Source organism: Panthera leo, chromosome C1 (genome assembly GCF_018350215.1).
Source record: "Panthera leo isolate Ple1 chromosome C1, P.leo_Ple1_pat1.1, whole genome shotgun sequence".
In the NCBI taxonomy this organism is placed as follows: domain Eukaryota; kingdom Metazoa; phylum Chordata; class Mammalia; order Carnivora; family Felidae; genus Panthera; species Panthera leo.
In genome coordinates this window covers 214,430,915-214,445,880 of record NC_056686.1, presented here as the reverse complement: position 1 = coordinate 214,445,880, position 14,966 = coordinate 214,430,915, and the positions used below count along the sequence as shown (strand labels likewise).

The 14,966-nt window shown below is 45.0% G+C and overlaps 1 non-coding gene across 1 annotated transcript; it reads right to left on the bottom strand.

The window, feature by feature from the left end:
* Positions 1 to 12,677: 12,677 nt before the first annotated feature.
* LOC122229033 lies at positions 12,678 to 12,814 on the bottom strand. The gene has a single exon (XR_006206896.1). It is a non-coding gene; the product is annotated as a U8 small nucleolar RNA (small nucleolar RNA).
* Between the last annotated feature and the right edge of the window lie 2,152 nt (positions 12,815 to 14,966).

The following is a 14,966-nucleotide window of genomic DNA, read 5'->3' as shown; positions in this document are numbered from 1 at the left end:
ACTTTTTTGTTTTTTTTTGTTTTTTTTTTGGAGGGGGGACAGAGAGAGACATAGCATGAACGGGGGAGGGGCAGAGAGAGAGGGAGACACAGAATCGGAAACAGGCTCCAGGCTCCGAGCCATCAGCCCAGAGCCTGACGCGGGGCTCGAACTCACGGACCGCGAGATCGTGACCTGGCTGAAGTCGGACGCTTAACCGACTGCGCCACCCAGGCGCTGGGACTTGATTTTAACAGCAACAAAATTCAGCGTGTCATGAAAATTTCTCATCTCTACAGTCTTCATTATTCAAATAGGAAAAAAAAATCACCCTTTTTCTCAAGGTGCTCAGCACAAACAGAAATGACATCTCTCGTGTTATTAGATCTAATGTGATTGGATTTAAATATTCATCACACATAACATTGTCTCTTGGATTGAAATGGTTTATAATAAATTTCTGAGATTTTCTTGAGTGATTAGGTAATATTAGGTTTAACATTTTTTTTTTTTTTAATCAACACTGGAAACTTCCGAGGCTCTCCCCTGGATACTGGTGTCTTTCAGTAACATTGCCGGAAAAAGAGTAGTTTGTGAGTCACGCCATTACGAGGCCATCGCACATAAAGAATGTTCCTGTGTGTTGTTTCACCATCCGTGGGGCTTCGGTTTCCCTTTCCCTCGGTCTGATTGTGGGAGTGTGGCTTTCACAGGAAAACAGCACTCACCATGCCTCAGCCAAGGCTCTAAGTCACCTGAGTAACCAAATCCGGCAAAGCCTTGGGAAAGCCACTGATGACCACTGAACACTCTGGGGGAAATTTGTTCAAAGACCAGTAACTCTTGTTTCCACGTTCTCAGCTTCTTGTGAGTGGGACTCATTCTGTGAGGGAGGGGAGGGAGGCAGACCAGGAGGAGGCTCAGGAGGGAGAGGCACAAGACCACAGGCCAGGTTCCCTGCAGAAGCAAACCTCCAAAGACAAAACCAGCCTCGACGCACGTCCTTGGGATTGCCATGGCTGGCACGCAGGTGAATGTAAGTTCAAAATTAACTCCAAAACATGCAAAGAAATCAGCCACAATGGGGGTGCCTGGGCGGCTCAGTCGGTTAAGCGTCTGAGTTCGGCTCAGGTCATGATCTCAGGTTTGTGAGTTCGAGCCCCATGTGGGGCTCTGGGCTGACAGCTTGGAGCCTGGAGCCTGCTTCCGATTTGGCGTCTCCCTCTCTCTCTGCCCCTCCTTTGCTCGTGCTCACTCTCTCTCTCTCTCTCTCTCTCTCTTTCTCTCAAAAATAAATAAACATTAATGGGGCGCCTGGGTGGCTCAGTCGGTTAAGCGGCCGACTTCGGGCTCTGTGCTGACAGCTCGGAGCCTGGAGCCTGTTTCAGATTCTGTGTCTCCCTCTCTCTGACCCTTCCCCGTTCATGCTTTGTCTCTCTCTGTCTCAAAAATAAATAAACGTTAAAAAAATTTTTTTTAAATATTTAAAAAGATAAATAAACATTAACAACAAAAATTAAAAAAAAAATAAAAGAAAGAAGCCACGATGAGGAAAAGCAGCAAATCACAACTACTTTAATTATTGTAATTTTAATATACAGACTATAACATAACTATTTTTACTTGAAGAAGTGAAAGACTATAGATGACCACAAAGAACAATCAAAATGTCTGAGAATATTTTTTAAATAATCACATTTTACAAAGTAAATTCATAAAGCAATTAACAAGACAAGAAACCTAACAGATGAGTTGGAAGTAGGTTAAAGGCAGCTAGAGAAAGAAACGAAAAGCAGATTTGAAGGAATTAGCCAATATTGAGCACAGAGAAATAAGATAGAAAATATGAAAGAGAGGTAAATAAATACAAAGTAGGGAGTGAGGAAGTGTGATGTGTGTCTAAAGCAGAAATCCAGAAGGGAGAAAATGAAAGCGTAGAGGTATTTAAAGAGATAATGGCTCAGAACTTTCCAGAACTGATGCTAAATCCCCAGTTAAGGAGAATTCAGTGAATCCCAAGCTGGTTAAATAAATAGATATCCACACCATGCTGGATTCCTGTGACATGACAGAAATCCAATGAAAAATCAAAGATCCCGAAAGCAGCCAAAGAGAAGAAATGTTGAGCTACAGGTAAAAATCAGATTTCCTAGAGACTCCTTACTACCCTCAGTGAGGTCAGAGATTCACTATAGTGATGCTTCAGCGTAGCGATCCTTTCAAAACACTGACATAGGATTGATGGCCCTGCAAACTAACTTTTCAAAACAATGGCAAATTGAATAGAATTTTACAGACACACAGTAATTGTGCCGCTAGGAGATTTTAACAAAAAGCTCTCCAAAATATGTTCTCTAGGAAGAAAGAATGATTCCAGAAAAAAAAGTCTGATGTTGAAGAAATAGTGACTAGAATAGTTTTCAAACAAGTCGATACATTTTTAAAAGTCTATGTAGGGGTGCCTGGGTGGCTCAGTCGATTGAGCGTCTGACTTTGGCTCAGGTCATGACCTGGCTCAAGTCAGGTCCGTGAGTTCGAGCCCTGTGTCAGGCTCTGTGCTGACAGCTCGGAGCCTGGAGCCTGCTTCTGATTCTGTGTCTTTCTGTCTCTCTGCCTCACCTCTGCTCATCCTCTGACAATCTCTCTCTCAAAAATAAACATTAAAAAAAATTTTAAAGTCTATACAAAATAATAATAATTTAAACAAAGAACAAAGTGCCGGAAAGCAACAGCAGCTAAGTCTGGAGGTGGAATCATTGCTCAAGAATGGTCAAGTTATTAACTTTAGATTTGAGGCTTGGTAAACCAGAATTCCAGATGTGACAGAGAGAGAGCAAGAGAGAGAAGGAGAGGAACAGGGAGGGAGGGAACGGGGAGGGGGAGAGACGGGGAAACAGAGGGGGAGACAGTATCATTTTCAAGTTGGAAGAGGGGAAAATGCAATCAACAACAACACATCAACTTATTCAAACAGGAGAGAAAACCAAATGAGGAATTACCAAGGCAAATAAGAAGCACAAAGTAAGGAGACGATGGAAAAGAAGTCTTCGAATATAGTAATTACAATAGATTAAGATGAACTTTCCACTGAAAGTACAGAGTTCCAATTTCGAGTAAGAAAAGACATCTACGACGCCCTATTTCGACGTGACACTCCTGAAGCGTAAAGATACTGCGAGTTAAGAGTAAGGGCTACAAAGCCAATACCACGGAAATCTGGAGAAGTTATAACAAGAACAGTCAAAATAAATTAGTACTGGGGACAACAACGGTCACTCTATGTTGGTGCGACAATTCCGAGTTTGTGTGATCCTAAAGAGCCACAGAGTATACGAGGCAAAAACTGAGAGACTGCCGGGAGACACAGAGATAGTCTCCTCCAGAACGAAAGATTGCGACACGCCTTTCTCAGTAACGGACGTGTGAGAAGGACAAACGCATTATCACAGATATACACGATCTCCCCCACGCTGCTTTGCAAACGTGGTTCAGTAGAAATTCAGATACCCCGACGGGTACGTGGGGAAACGTACATTGTTCTCACATACAGGTGGGACGGCTACACGTCTGAACGCGCAAGAGACCGTATAGAGAATCTCACAACCTGAAAAATAAAAAACACACAGCTCGCAGATCATGTTCTTTGATAGCAATGCAGACCAGTTAGAAATTACCTGAAACATGTGGTTTTCCAAAATTAACATCCCATGTGTTCCGTGGACAAAGATATCTGGGAAACACTGGGTGAAATCCAGTTTAATAATAATCAGGAGAAGGAGGAGGAGAAGGAAAAGAGTTTTTCAGCTGCAGGACTTCTCATGTGCCTTCCCAGGCTAACGTTATGTCGTGCGTTTCTAAGTGGCGGCGTCGAAGGCTATGTTCCGTACGTTCATTTCACCGCACAGTTTTCTCCTCATGGGGCAACTCACAGGACCAGTGTGCTGTGGGAGACACGTTGGGAAACCCCAATACATAACCATATTAGTATTAACCTTATTTCCCTTCCTCTGGCAAGCGCATGGCCGCGTGTGACATCTGGATGAAGTCTGATCAAACCTGACAGACGTCACCAGACCTGATGCAGCGCGTTGCGACCAACAGGACAGAATCACTTGGGCGGGAGGAAGCCAGGCGCAGGCAGGAATATTTGTGTTTTTTAACTTGTTCTCATATTTCGAGCCCCTTGAGCCGCGCAAATCTGTGTCAGAGCTCTGAGACCCACAGTAAGGGCTCCTTAAACTCCTTCTCAAATGTGCTGGGACGGCCATGACTCATTTGGGTTTGACTCGCATCCAAAGCCCCACTTCCTAGACAGTTCAGAGACCTGACTTTCCTTCCAGTTCAGGGAGTCCGTGACAGGGCAATGAATCACTCTGCAGATGAAGAGTTAATCTATTATGTTGCCTGCGGCCCCAAACCATTTCTGCCCCTTTCCCCGTCTTTCTCACATACTCTCCCTTTTGCACTGAGATCATTCATTAGTTCTGCTTTGTCCGGGGCCGCCTGTACCGTGTTAATGAGCAGCCCGATGGATCAGAGGGACAGAAAAGCAGTGACCTACCCCCCCACCCGCCCCAGGGCTGGGGCAGCTCTGAGGAGTGGCGTTTTTTTTCTATACGAATCTTACGTTCCAGGATGAAAAAACAAGTTCACACGTTATGAGTTGACTTAACTGTATTTCCATACATCTGAGAAGATACATAGGTTAACCCAGGGTGGTGATTTTTCAAATGCATCCAAAAACTCTTGATATGCCTCCCTTCGGGACGTGGAGCTTAATTGTCCCTCCTGCGAGCGTGGGCTGGGCCTCATGACTCACTGCTAATGATTAGAATATGGCGGAAAGACAAGGGATGCCACTTCTGAGACCGTTACAGAAGACACTTTGGCCCCTCTTGGGTATGCACTCTCTCTCTCTCTCTCTCTCTCTCTCTCTCTCTCTCCTGCGAATCTTACTCTGGGAGAAGCTGTGTCCTGAGCAGCCCGTGGAGAGGGTCCACATGGCCAGAATCTTCCTACAACAGCCACAGGAAGGAGCCTGAAAGTGAACCCACCAGCCCCAGTCGACCTCCAGAGACCACAGTCTGCGCCAATAGCTTTCCTGTGGTCTCGCGAAAGGCCCTGAGCCAGAACCACCCAGCTGAGCTGCTCCCGGATGTCTGACCCTCAGAAAGGTGCCTGTTGTGTTAACACAATAGGTTGGGGGTCATTGTTCCGCAGCTGGAGGTGACCACCATATCCAGTGATCACGGAGCTGTTCGGGGCCCAGGGGAGCCACCTTGGGCGATGCGTATCTACTCCCGTGGCTGGGTCTTCGTTGGCCTGGTGGGGAAAGGAATTCCCTCGAACTGGAAGGCTCAATTACCGGAGAGGAGGTGAGGGTAGCAAGGAGCTCACAAGATACAGGAAGGGTCCTGCAGCTCAGCTCTCTGCCCAAAGGAGACAGAAGGGGTGGGGTCCTGAGCACGTGGACACAGCCGTGGGGGCGGCAAAGTGTAGACACAGATAGTGCTGGCAAAGGGCCAAAGCCTTGCCCGGGGGTGCTGGCATCGGTGGTGCAAAAAAATAACTTTGCAGAGGATGAAAAGGATTTGGCTCATCAATGCCTAGGGCTTTAAGATGGACGGATTGAACTCTAATGGTGAAACATCTTGATTTCTCTGGCCCACAGAGGATGAAAAGTTCACATTTGGACATTTGGATTGGAATTTCGAAATTAACACCTAAGGTGTACCTACTATCCTTCTAAGGTTGGTATTTACTTAAACGTTAAGGAACTAGATGAAAAGAGCCTTTCTTTTTTCTTCTCTTTTCTTTTCTTTTCTTTTTTCCTCTTCTCTTCTCTTCTCTTCTCTTCTCTTCTCTTCTCTTCTCCTCTCCTCTCCTCTCCTCTCCTCTCTTCTCTTTTCTCTCTTTTTTTTAAGAATTATTTTTAAGTAACCTCTACACCCAACGTAGGCCTTGAACTCACATCCCCGAGATCGAGAGTCATGTGCTCCACTAACTGAGCGAGGCAGGCAGACAGGGGCCTTGCTTTGTCACCTCTCCAATAACTTATTTTGAGATTGAATGAAGGAAAACTAAAACAAGTTAGAGCATGTTTGAAAACCCTTAAAGAATAAAATTTTAACCACCAAGTGCCACGAGCCCCCACCCCCCCCAATTCCTAGTTCACGAAAACGAATTCTAACGTGGTCTTGTTATGATGCACGTCTGAAGAAACATTCAACACGGAATCCGTTTTCCATTCCTGATGCGTCCGTTCATTGTTGAAGCCCCCTGCCAAGGTAACATGGTAACAATATTTTCCTGGGGAAAGTGATTGATGCGTCGTTTGAAAACCTGTTCCAGGAATAGGTTCTCATTAATCGAGTCTCATTGACAACAAAAAGATAGAGAAGCTACGCTGCAATGTCAGAGGATGCGGCGAAAATAAAGGAGGAAGTTTATCCGTTTCTTCAACAGACGTTCACTGGACGTCTGCCACGTGTCAGCAGCCAGTGTAGGAAAGACCTGGAAGGCGAGTAGCGAATAGTTTGAAACCACATAGCTGTCAGGAGGAAGGCAAGCACAGGGACGAGAAGGAGGTGGCTACTACTGTTGCTGTAGGCTAACATTTATGCACTTCTTTATGCCTACAGCTGGCTAAGTGTTGTGCAAACGTTATCTCACAAAACCGTTACAAGGACACCATCAAGTTGTCGCGGCTAAGATCCTCATTTTGCGGGTTCAAAAGGGAGGCTTATAAAATTTAGTTTGCCCGAAGCCATCCATGTAGGCAGGAGCCTAGATTGACAAATAAGATCTGATGCCAAAGCCTGTGTTTTTCGTTTCCGCATCAGCAGGGGAACCAGAAAGGGAGCTGTGTGCCCCGAGAGAATATTACTAGACAGGGGATCTATTTCAGAATTAAAGCCGCCGCATGGATGCCGCAGAGAGAAGAGGCGACCTCTGGGAGGTGGAGAGCCAGCTGACAAGTTCTCTCCGAATGCCAATGAGGAGGACAAAAAGTCGAGCCCCGGAGATGGTGAAAAAGTATCAGGGTGCTTGGAATTTCTGGTGATTGGAAGAGATCAGAATCCCTGGGGAAAAAGGAAAACATGATAGAATAAAAACTCCTTTAGCTAAGAAAAAACCTGATTCTGCACCTGGGAAAGATTCATTAAGTATAGAGTAGAATTACCGGAAAACAGAAACGATAAATGTGTTCTGTGTATTTTTATCTGTAGTGAAATACAAGAAAATGCACAGACCCTAAGTGCTTGGTTCTAGAAGTTTCAGCGCACAAATAGGGTAGAAAATAATTCCCAAAACCTAGTAAATTCCTTTGCGCTGCCTCTTTTTTTTTTTAATGCTTATTTATTTTTGAGAGAGAGACAGACAGACAGAGCACAAGCGGGGGAGGGGTAGAGAGAGAGGGAGACACAGAAGCTGAAGCAGGCTCCAGGCTCAGAGCCATCAGCACAGAGCCCGACGCGAGGCTCGAACTGACGGACCGCGAGATCATGACCTGAGCGGAAGTCAGACGCTTAACCGACCGAGCCACCCAGGAGTCCCCCTTTGTGCTGCCTTCTAATAACTTTTTTTTAATTTAAAAAAAAATTTTAATGTTTATTTATTTTTGAGAGAGAGAGAAAGACAGAGCACGAGTGGGTGAAGGGCAGGAGAGGGGGAGACACAGAATTTGAAGCAGGCTCCAGGCTCTGAGCTGTCGGCACAGAGCCCAACACGGGGCTCGAACTCACAAGCTATGAGATCATGACCTGAGCTGAAGTGGGATGCTTAACCAACTGAGCCACTCAGGGGCCCCTCATTTTTTAATGTTTATTTATTTATTTTGAGACTGAGAGAGAGAGAGCCTACACGAGCATGTGTACAAGTGGGGTCGGGGAAGAGAGAGAGAGAGAATCCCAAGCGGGCTCCGCCCTCACAGCCCGATGAGGGTCTCGATCTAATGAACCTCGAGATCATGACCTGAGCCAAAATCAAGCCTCGGATTCCTGACCAACTGGGCCACCCAGATGCCCCTGCCTTCTAATCATTCACACTCCCAGAGGCAACCACCATTCTGATGTCTCTCACCATAGATCACTTTTGCCTGTACTTGAACTTCATATAGATGCAACAGGACAGTATGTAAGCATCTGGCTTCTTTTGTTCTCCATGTGCCTTCACAATCCATCAGTGGTTTATTCCTCTCTATTGCTGAGACACACTCCATTGTATGAATAAACAACAATCTGTTTGTCATTTCTCTTGCTAATGAACATTTGGATTGCTTCCAGTTTGGGGCTGTGATAAATAAAGTTGCTCTGAACATTCTCGTACGAGGCTTTTTGGAGGCATATGCTCTCACTCCTCTTGGGTAAATACCTAGCAGAGGATTTGCTCAGGGCGTGCTTGTGTTCAACTCCACAGGAAGCCGCCACGGAGCTCTCTGTAAAGCGGTTGCATTGTCTTGTGCTCTCACACACAGGGTGCCAGACTTTCAGGGGCCCCACATTCTGGCCAACTTTTGGTGCTCTTGGTAGCTTTCATTTCCATTTAGGTACGGAGCGATATCTTGTTGTGGTTTTAGTTTTCACTTTCTTGAAGACCAGCGACACTGGGCATCTTTCCACGTGTTAGTTCGTCACTGTCTTCTTTGGCGACGTGTCTGTTCAAGTTACTGGCCCGTTTTTAACGTAGCGAGAGGTTATGAAGACCTGAGCTGAGGTAGTCATAGCGGGGATAGCAGAATGGTGTGACGATGGGAGGGAACACAGTGAAGGCTGACCGTCAGGTGTCTGGTGGGGGGGACACTGGCGGTCATGGTGAGTTCATTCAGACGCAAGGAGTTGTGGTCCTAACCATTTCAGCACTCATAACACGACTCAGTAGAAATCTTGAAGGAAGACTTCTTTATACCTGGTCTTCACTCAACACCCACCCTCAGCCTCTCCTGTCTACATCACTTCTATCTCTGGTACCATCTTGGGAATACACCTAGGACTAAAGCAACCGTAGTAAATCATAAGCTTATATGTGCATCAATTATACCCCCATTAATCTGAAGTAACCTACGTGTTTCATGGTTCAGAAGTTTCTAGGAGGTCCCCATGGGAGATTTTTTTTTAACGTGTTATTTATTTTTGAGAGAGAGAGAGCAGAGGAGGGGTAGAGAGGGGGAAGGAGCATCCAAAGAGGGCTCTACACTGACAGCAGAGAGCCCGATGCGGGGCTCGAGCTCACGACCTGTGAGATCATGAGCTGAGCCAAAGTGGGACGCTTAACCGACTGAGCCCCTGAGGCACCCTGGCTCCATGGGAAATTTTTTTTTTAAGTATTAAGTTCTCAAAATCAACAAAAGCTACCGCACAGTTTTGAGTAATGTTTGTGCCCACTGATCCCTGTGTTTAACTTGGTCTGGATTTTCATAAGAAACATATTTCATCATGTAATTCGCCAGCAATCCCGCCCCAGAAGACAACTTCTTTGGGGTTGTTGAAGTCATGACTCTTGTATATTCTAAATAAACACGAGTGGCTTTTTCCTGGTGTTGTTTGTTATACGCATGTAACGATGTTTTCACCTAGCTTTTCTGGAGGCCAACCTCTGGAGAGAGGAAGTCCACTTCTCAGTTATCCAGAAGTCCTGCATCATGTAAGTGTTTATGCCTCGTTAGAACAAGCTTAGTCACGGGATGCTTGTACTTCATGAAGCCATAACAAAAACCTCTCTTTAAAAGCCTTTTCTGGGGTGCCTGGGTGGCTCAGTCAGTTAAGTGTCCGACTTGGGCTCAGGTCATGATCTCGTGGTTCGTGAGTTCGAGCCCCGTGTCGGGCTCTGTGCTGACAGTTCAGAGCCTGGAGCCTGTTTCAGATTCTGTGTCTCCCTCTCTCTCTGACCCTCCCCCGTTCATGCTCTGTCTCTCTCTGTCTCAAAAATAAGTAAACGTTAAAAAATAAAATAAAATAAAATAAAAAAACTAAAAGCCTTTTCTGAGTCATTTCCAGAAAAATCCTGATGCTTTGTTGGTTTCCACTTGCCATTACTCCCCTCCACTTGAGTGTGCGTTTGAACACATGATTCATTACAAAGGCTTTTAGGGGGAAGTTCCCAACGCGGGAAGCATGACATGAGCTCAGTCAGCTTTTTTATACATAGTTGGGGGGCTCTTTTTTTAGCCATTAATATGCAAAGGATGGAATTCGTTTTCTAGAAACCACATTGGTTAGATCCAAGAATTGCATGTGAACAAAATGAAATGAGTATGAGGTGCAAATGGATGGTGTGATCGCTTAGATTGTGACGGGTACACCATGGACTCATGAGTTGGGATCTCAGTGCGCTGTTGATGTCCGTGATAGCTTGCTTCCTGTTGCCCTAAGAAGGGTAAGAAGTCATGTGTTACCGAACTGTAAGAAAATCCTGTACTATAGCAGTTGATTGAAAAAAAAACAGCAACCCGATAGCATGAGATTTTGACAACTCTAATAGTTGCCATGAAAGGAATTCTCAGCAGCAATGTCGTCAAGGGAGCAGAAGCACGATTCATAGAAATACTGCCTGAAAGTTTCTCTTGGCTAAAGACATTTACAAGCCCTCAAGGTGAAAGGCCTGCCAACCCCAGAAAAAGTAAGTAGGAGACCCATAGTCTGCAGAGATCTATTTCAAGGATAAAGGGAACTTATTCCCAGCACCTAGGGAAAGCATTTTATTTTATTTTTTAAGTTTATTTATTTGTTTTGAGAGAGGGTGGGGGAAGGGGCAGAGAGAGAGGGAGAGAGAATCCCAAGCAGGCTCCTCGCCATCAGCGTGGGGCTTGAACTCACAAACCTGTGAGATCATGACCTGAGACGAAATCAAGTCAGACGCCTAACCGACTGAGCCACCCAGGCGCCCTGAGGAAGCATTTTGAAAGTAAAGTGAAAACAGTCAGATTGGCTTCAAACTTATCTTCTGCAGGACAAAGTGCCAAAAATCAACGAAGCAAGATATCTACAAGTTTGAGGGAAAATTATTGTAACCCAATTCTTTAACTTATCAAGCTATCGCCTGTGTGTGAGAGTCATAGATCCTCAGGAACGGAGGAATTTAGAAAGTATACTGTTTTCGTTTCCTATTGCTGCCATAAAAAACCGCCATGAACTTAGTGGCTTCAACAAACCAAATTTATCCTCTTACAGTTCTGGAGGTGAGACATCCTAAAATCAAGGGGTGCTAGGGGAGATTCCATTCCTGCCTTTTCCAGCCCCTAGAGCTCGTCCACATTTGCGGTCTTGTGGTTCCTTCTGTCTTCAAAGCCAGCACAAGTTGTATCTCTGTGACCACTCCCCCATCCTCCCAGATCCCTCTGACACCCCCCTTCTGCCTCTCTTCCATTTAAAAAGGACCCTTGTGATTATACTGGGCCCGCCCAGATGGCCCATAATCTCTCCACCTCAAGATCCGTAATTTAATGACATCAACAAAGTCCCTTTGCCATGTAAGCTAACATGTTCCTGGGTTCTGAGAATTAGGACAGGAATATCTCTTGGGGGTGGGGGACATTATTCTGACTACCGCATATACCAACCAAACAGGGCCCTTCTTGAAAAAAAGGTAAAGATCATACAAATTTAAAATTCAGTTGGAAGAAAGCCTATGATAATAGTAAAAAAAAAGAAAAAATTGAAAACAGAAAAATATTGACTGGGACATACCCTAATAATCTCTATAATCGTAGAGCTATAGTATAATTGACACAAGAACAGATACACAGATTCAAAGTCCGCTCATAGGTCCACATATCCATATGAATTTAAACTAATGAGAAAATGAGCAAGAAATCCAATGCATGATGTTAAGAAAACCTACAAATCATTTGGGGGTGGAGGGAGGTTGAAACCTGAACTCATATCTTATGCCTACACACAATAAAGATTTAAATATATATATTTTTTAAAATATAAAACTATTGGGAGAAAAATTTCTTTTATTTTCTTTAAGATTTTATTTTTAAGTAATCTCTATACCCAAGGTGGGGCTCGAGCTCACAACCCCAAGATCAAGAGTCACAGGCTCCACTGACTGAGCCAGCCAGGGACCCCTGTGGGGAGAAAATTTTAGTGAATGATTCTGTAATTTTAAAATGAATGGGGGGGTGCCTGGGGGCGCAGTCAGTTAAGCACCTGACTTCGGCTCAGGTCACAATCTTGAGGTCCTTGAGTTCGAGCCCCACGTCAGGCTCTGTGCTGACAGCTCAGAGCCTGGAGCCTGCTTCGGATTCTGTGTCTCCCCCTCTCTCTGCCCCTTCCCTGCTTGTGTGCTCTCTCTCTCTTCCAAAAATAAACACTAAACGTTTTTTTTTAAAAAACTAAGTAAATAAAATGAACATGAATTTCTAACTATAACTCCCAAGCCAGAAACCCTTAAAGGAAAATAATGGATATATATGAAGACATAAAGAGCTAAATAATAATAAAAATGATTTCTATATAACCAGAATAGTTGAAAGACCTGTGATAAATTATTTATAACAAAATTGAAAAAAGTTAATGCCCTTCTTATATAAAAAGCTTTTACAAATCAATAATTACGAGACAAACACCACAAGAGAAAAGTGGGCAAAGGATATAAGTAAACACTTTGGAAAAAGAATTGAACAGAATGCAAAACATGAAAGGAGCTTTACCCGTCACAGTAGCTACTGTCGTTGATTTTTTTTCCCAGGAAGAATCAAATAGATCAATCAGCGTGTGGGAAGTCCTGATTGCATGCAGAGACTCTAATCACAAATCATGCAAACTTCAGTCATCATGTTCTAATCTGCCCTCCAAAACGTAGAACAGGTAAAGATTATCCAGCCTGATAATCCCTGTGATTTTTTTTTTAATTCAGCCAATATTCAGTTTCGGTGTGAGTGGTTTTATTTATTTATTTATTTATTTATTTATTTATTTATTTTTATTTTTTGAGTTTATTTATTTTGAAAGAGAGAGAGAGAGTGTGTGTGAGCAGGGGAGGGGCAGAGAGAAAGAGAGAATCCGTGCCATCAGCATGGAACCTGACGTGGGGCTTGAACTCATGAACCATGGGATGACGACCTGAGTTGAAACCAAGAGTCGGACGCTCAACCGACTGAGCCACCCAGGTGCCCCTGGTGTAACAACATTAAATAGAATCTCAAATGTGTATATTCTTTGTTCACAGCAAGGGTAATTCCTCCGCAGGTGGCTGGAATATGCCTTGGCCGGCTAGGCCAGGTCATTCAGCTCCCATGGGTCTCCCCTCTCTCGGTGGTGGTGGAAGGGAGTGGGGTTTGTTTGCATTCTGCACCCTCCCTCCCTCCCCAACCCTTCGTTTCCAGTCCATCATACGCACTGTCCCAGCAGATCCCTTGAAGTCATTCTCAACCATTGCAAATTCAGGGGCTGGGGAGGCCAGTCGTTGCCCTGTGAAAAGAGCCCGAGTGTGGGCAGACAAAATACGCCCATTCCTATGACCCTCGCCCCAGACTGGGACTGGCGGACTGTGACACGCCTGGGACCCTCCGTTAATTCTCCACTCTTGTTAGGTCCCCAAACACAGCAAAGCTTTTTTATCTCAGGGTCTGAGAGATGTACGGCAGATGAGTTCCACTCTTTTCTCTCTCTCTCGGGAACATTTTGGAAGTTTCTCTCTCTTTGGCCATCGGTGGGGAAGAAGAGGGGTGACGGAGGCGTGGCTTTCTCAGTTAAACTTGAAATTCAAAACAAACACTCCTTTTTTTAAAAAATATCATTTGTTGTCAAATTGGCTAACATAACGTGTGTAGAGTGTGCTCTTGGTTTTGGGGGTAGATTCCCGTGGTTCGTCGCTTATGTTCAACACCCAGTGTTCATCCCAACAAGTGCCCTCCTCGATGCACCGCCCATTTTCCCGTCTCCCCCACACCCCCATCAACCCCCAGTTTGTTCTCTGTATTTAAGGGTCTCTTATGGTTTGCCTCCCTCCCTCTCTGTTTGTAACTATTTTCAAAACAAATGCTCCTAGATAAAGTCTAAATCTTCATAGCCTTTGACATTCTAACAGCTTATATATGGGTTTTTTTACCTCTGTGATGAGAAGAAGTTTACACTTTGAAGATACAGGTCTGTTGTTCCCCTGGGGAAACAGGGTTTGGCATCTTAAAAACGGAATTAGCCGGCACACAGCAAGGGCAGAAAATACATTTGAAATAAATTAATCCCTTACATAATTAAAACATTAATGCCACCTCTGGGGCCTGTCTGTGCCTTCACTTACACACACATTCGCCTTCTCCGGCAAAGATCAGACATTCTTTACTAACAACATTTTGACTTCAGATGGGCACGAGAAATCCGTATTTACAGATCCAAAGTTGGAAACATCAGGAGGCTCTAATCCACTGTCTTCGACGGCCCGTTCTTCTCGCCACACCAGCCCCCACAACTGACCGGCCAGATGGGCACCTGTAAATTCTAAGGTGGAATGCAGGAAAGGCGAGAATGGGAATCAATTCTATTCCTAACAAAGCTGAGTAAGAGTAGCGGAGATTCTGGAATTGTCTTCCACCGTTCTTCAGGTTCTTGTCTAAACCAGGCTCTCCTGTGGCTAACCTGAAGGGGTGTCTGCACAGAGAGGCAAGGTGCTGGAGGGCCGTGCCTTAGACAGTCCCTGCCGTCTGCCTGGGCTTTACCCGCTTTCTCCCAACTCTTCAGATTGCGTGGATTCACTGTTCCCCAGAAAGCGGCTCCCTTTCTAAAGTGGTAAGTGATGGGGGCGCCTGGGTGGCTCAGTCGGTTAAGCATCCGGCTTCAGCTCCGGTCATGATCTCACAGTCTGTGAGTTCGAGCCCCGCGACGGGCTCTGTGCTGACCGCTCGGAGCCTGGAGCCTGCTTTGGATTCTGTGTCTCCCACTCGCACTCTGTCTCTCAAAAATAAATAACCATTAAAAAAAAGATTTTTTTTTAATAAAGTGGAAACTGATACTCTATGAAGAGGCATTTCTGATCCTCACAAG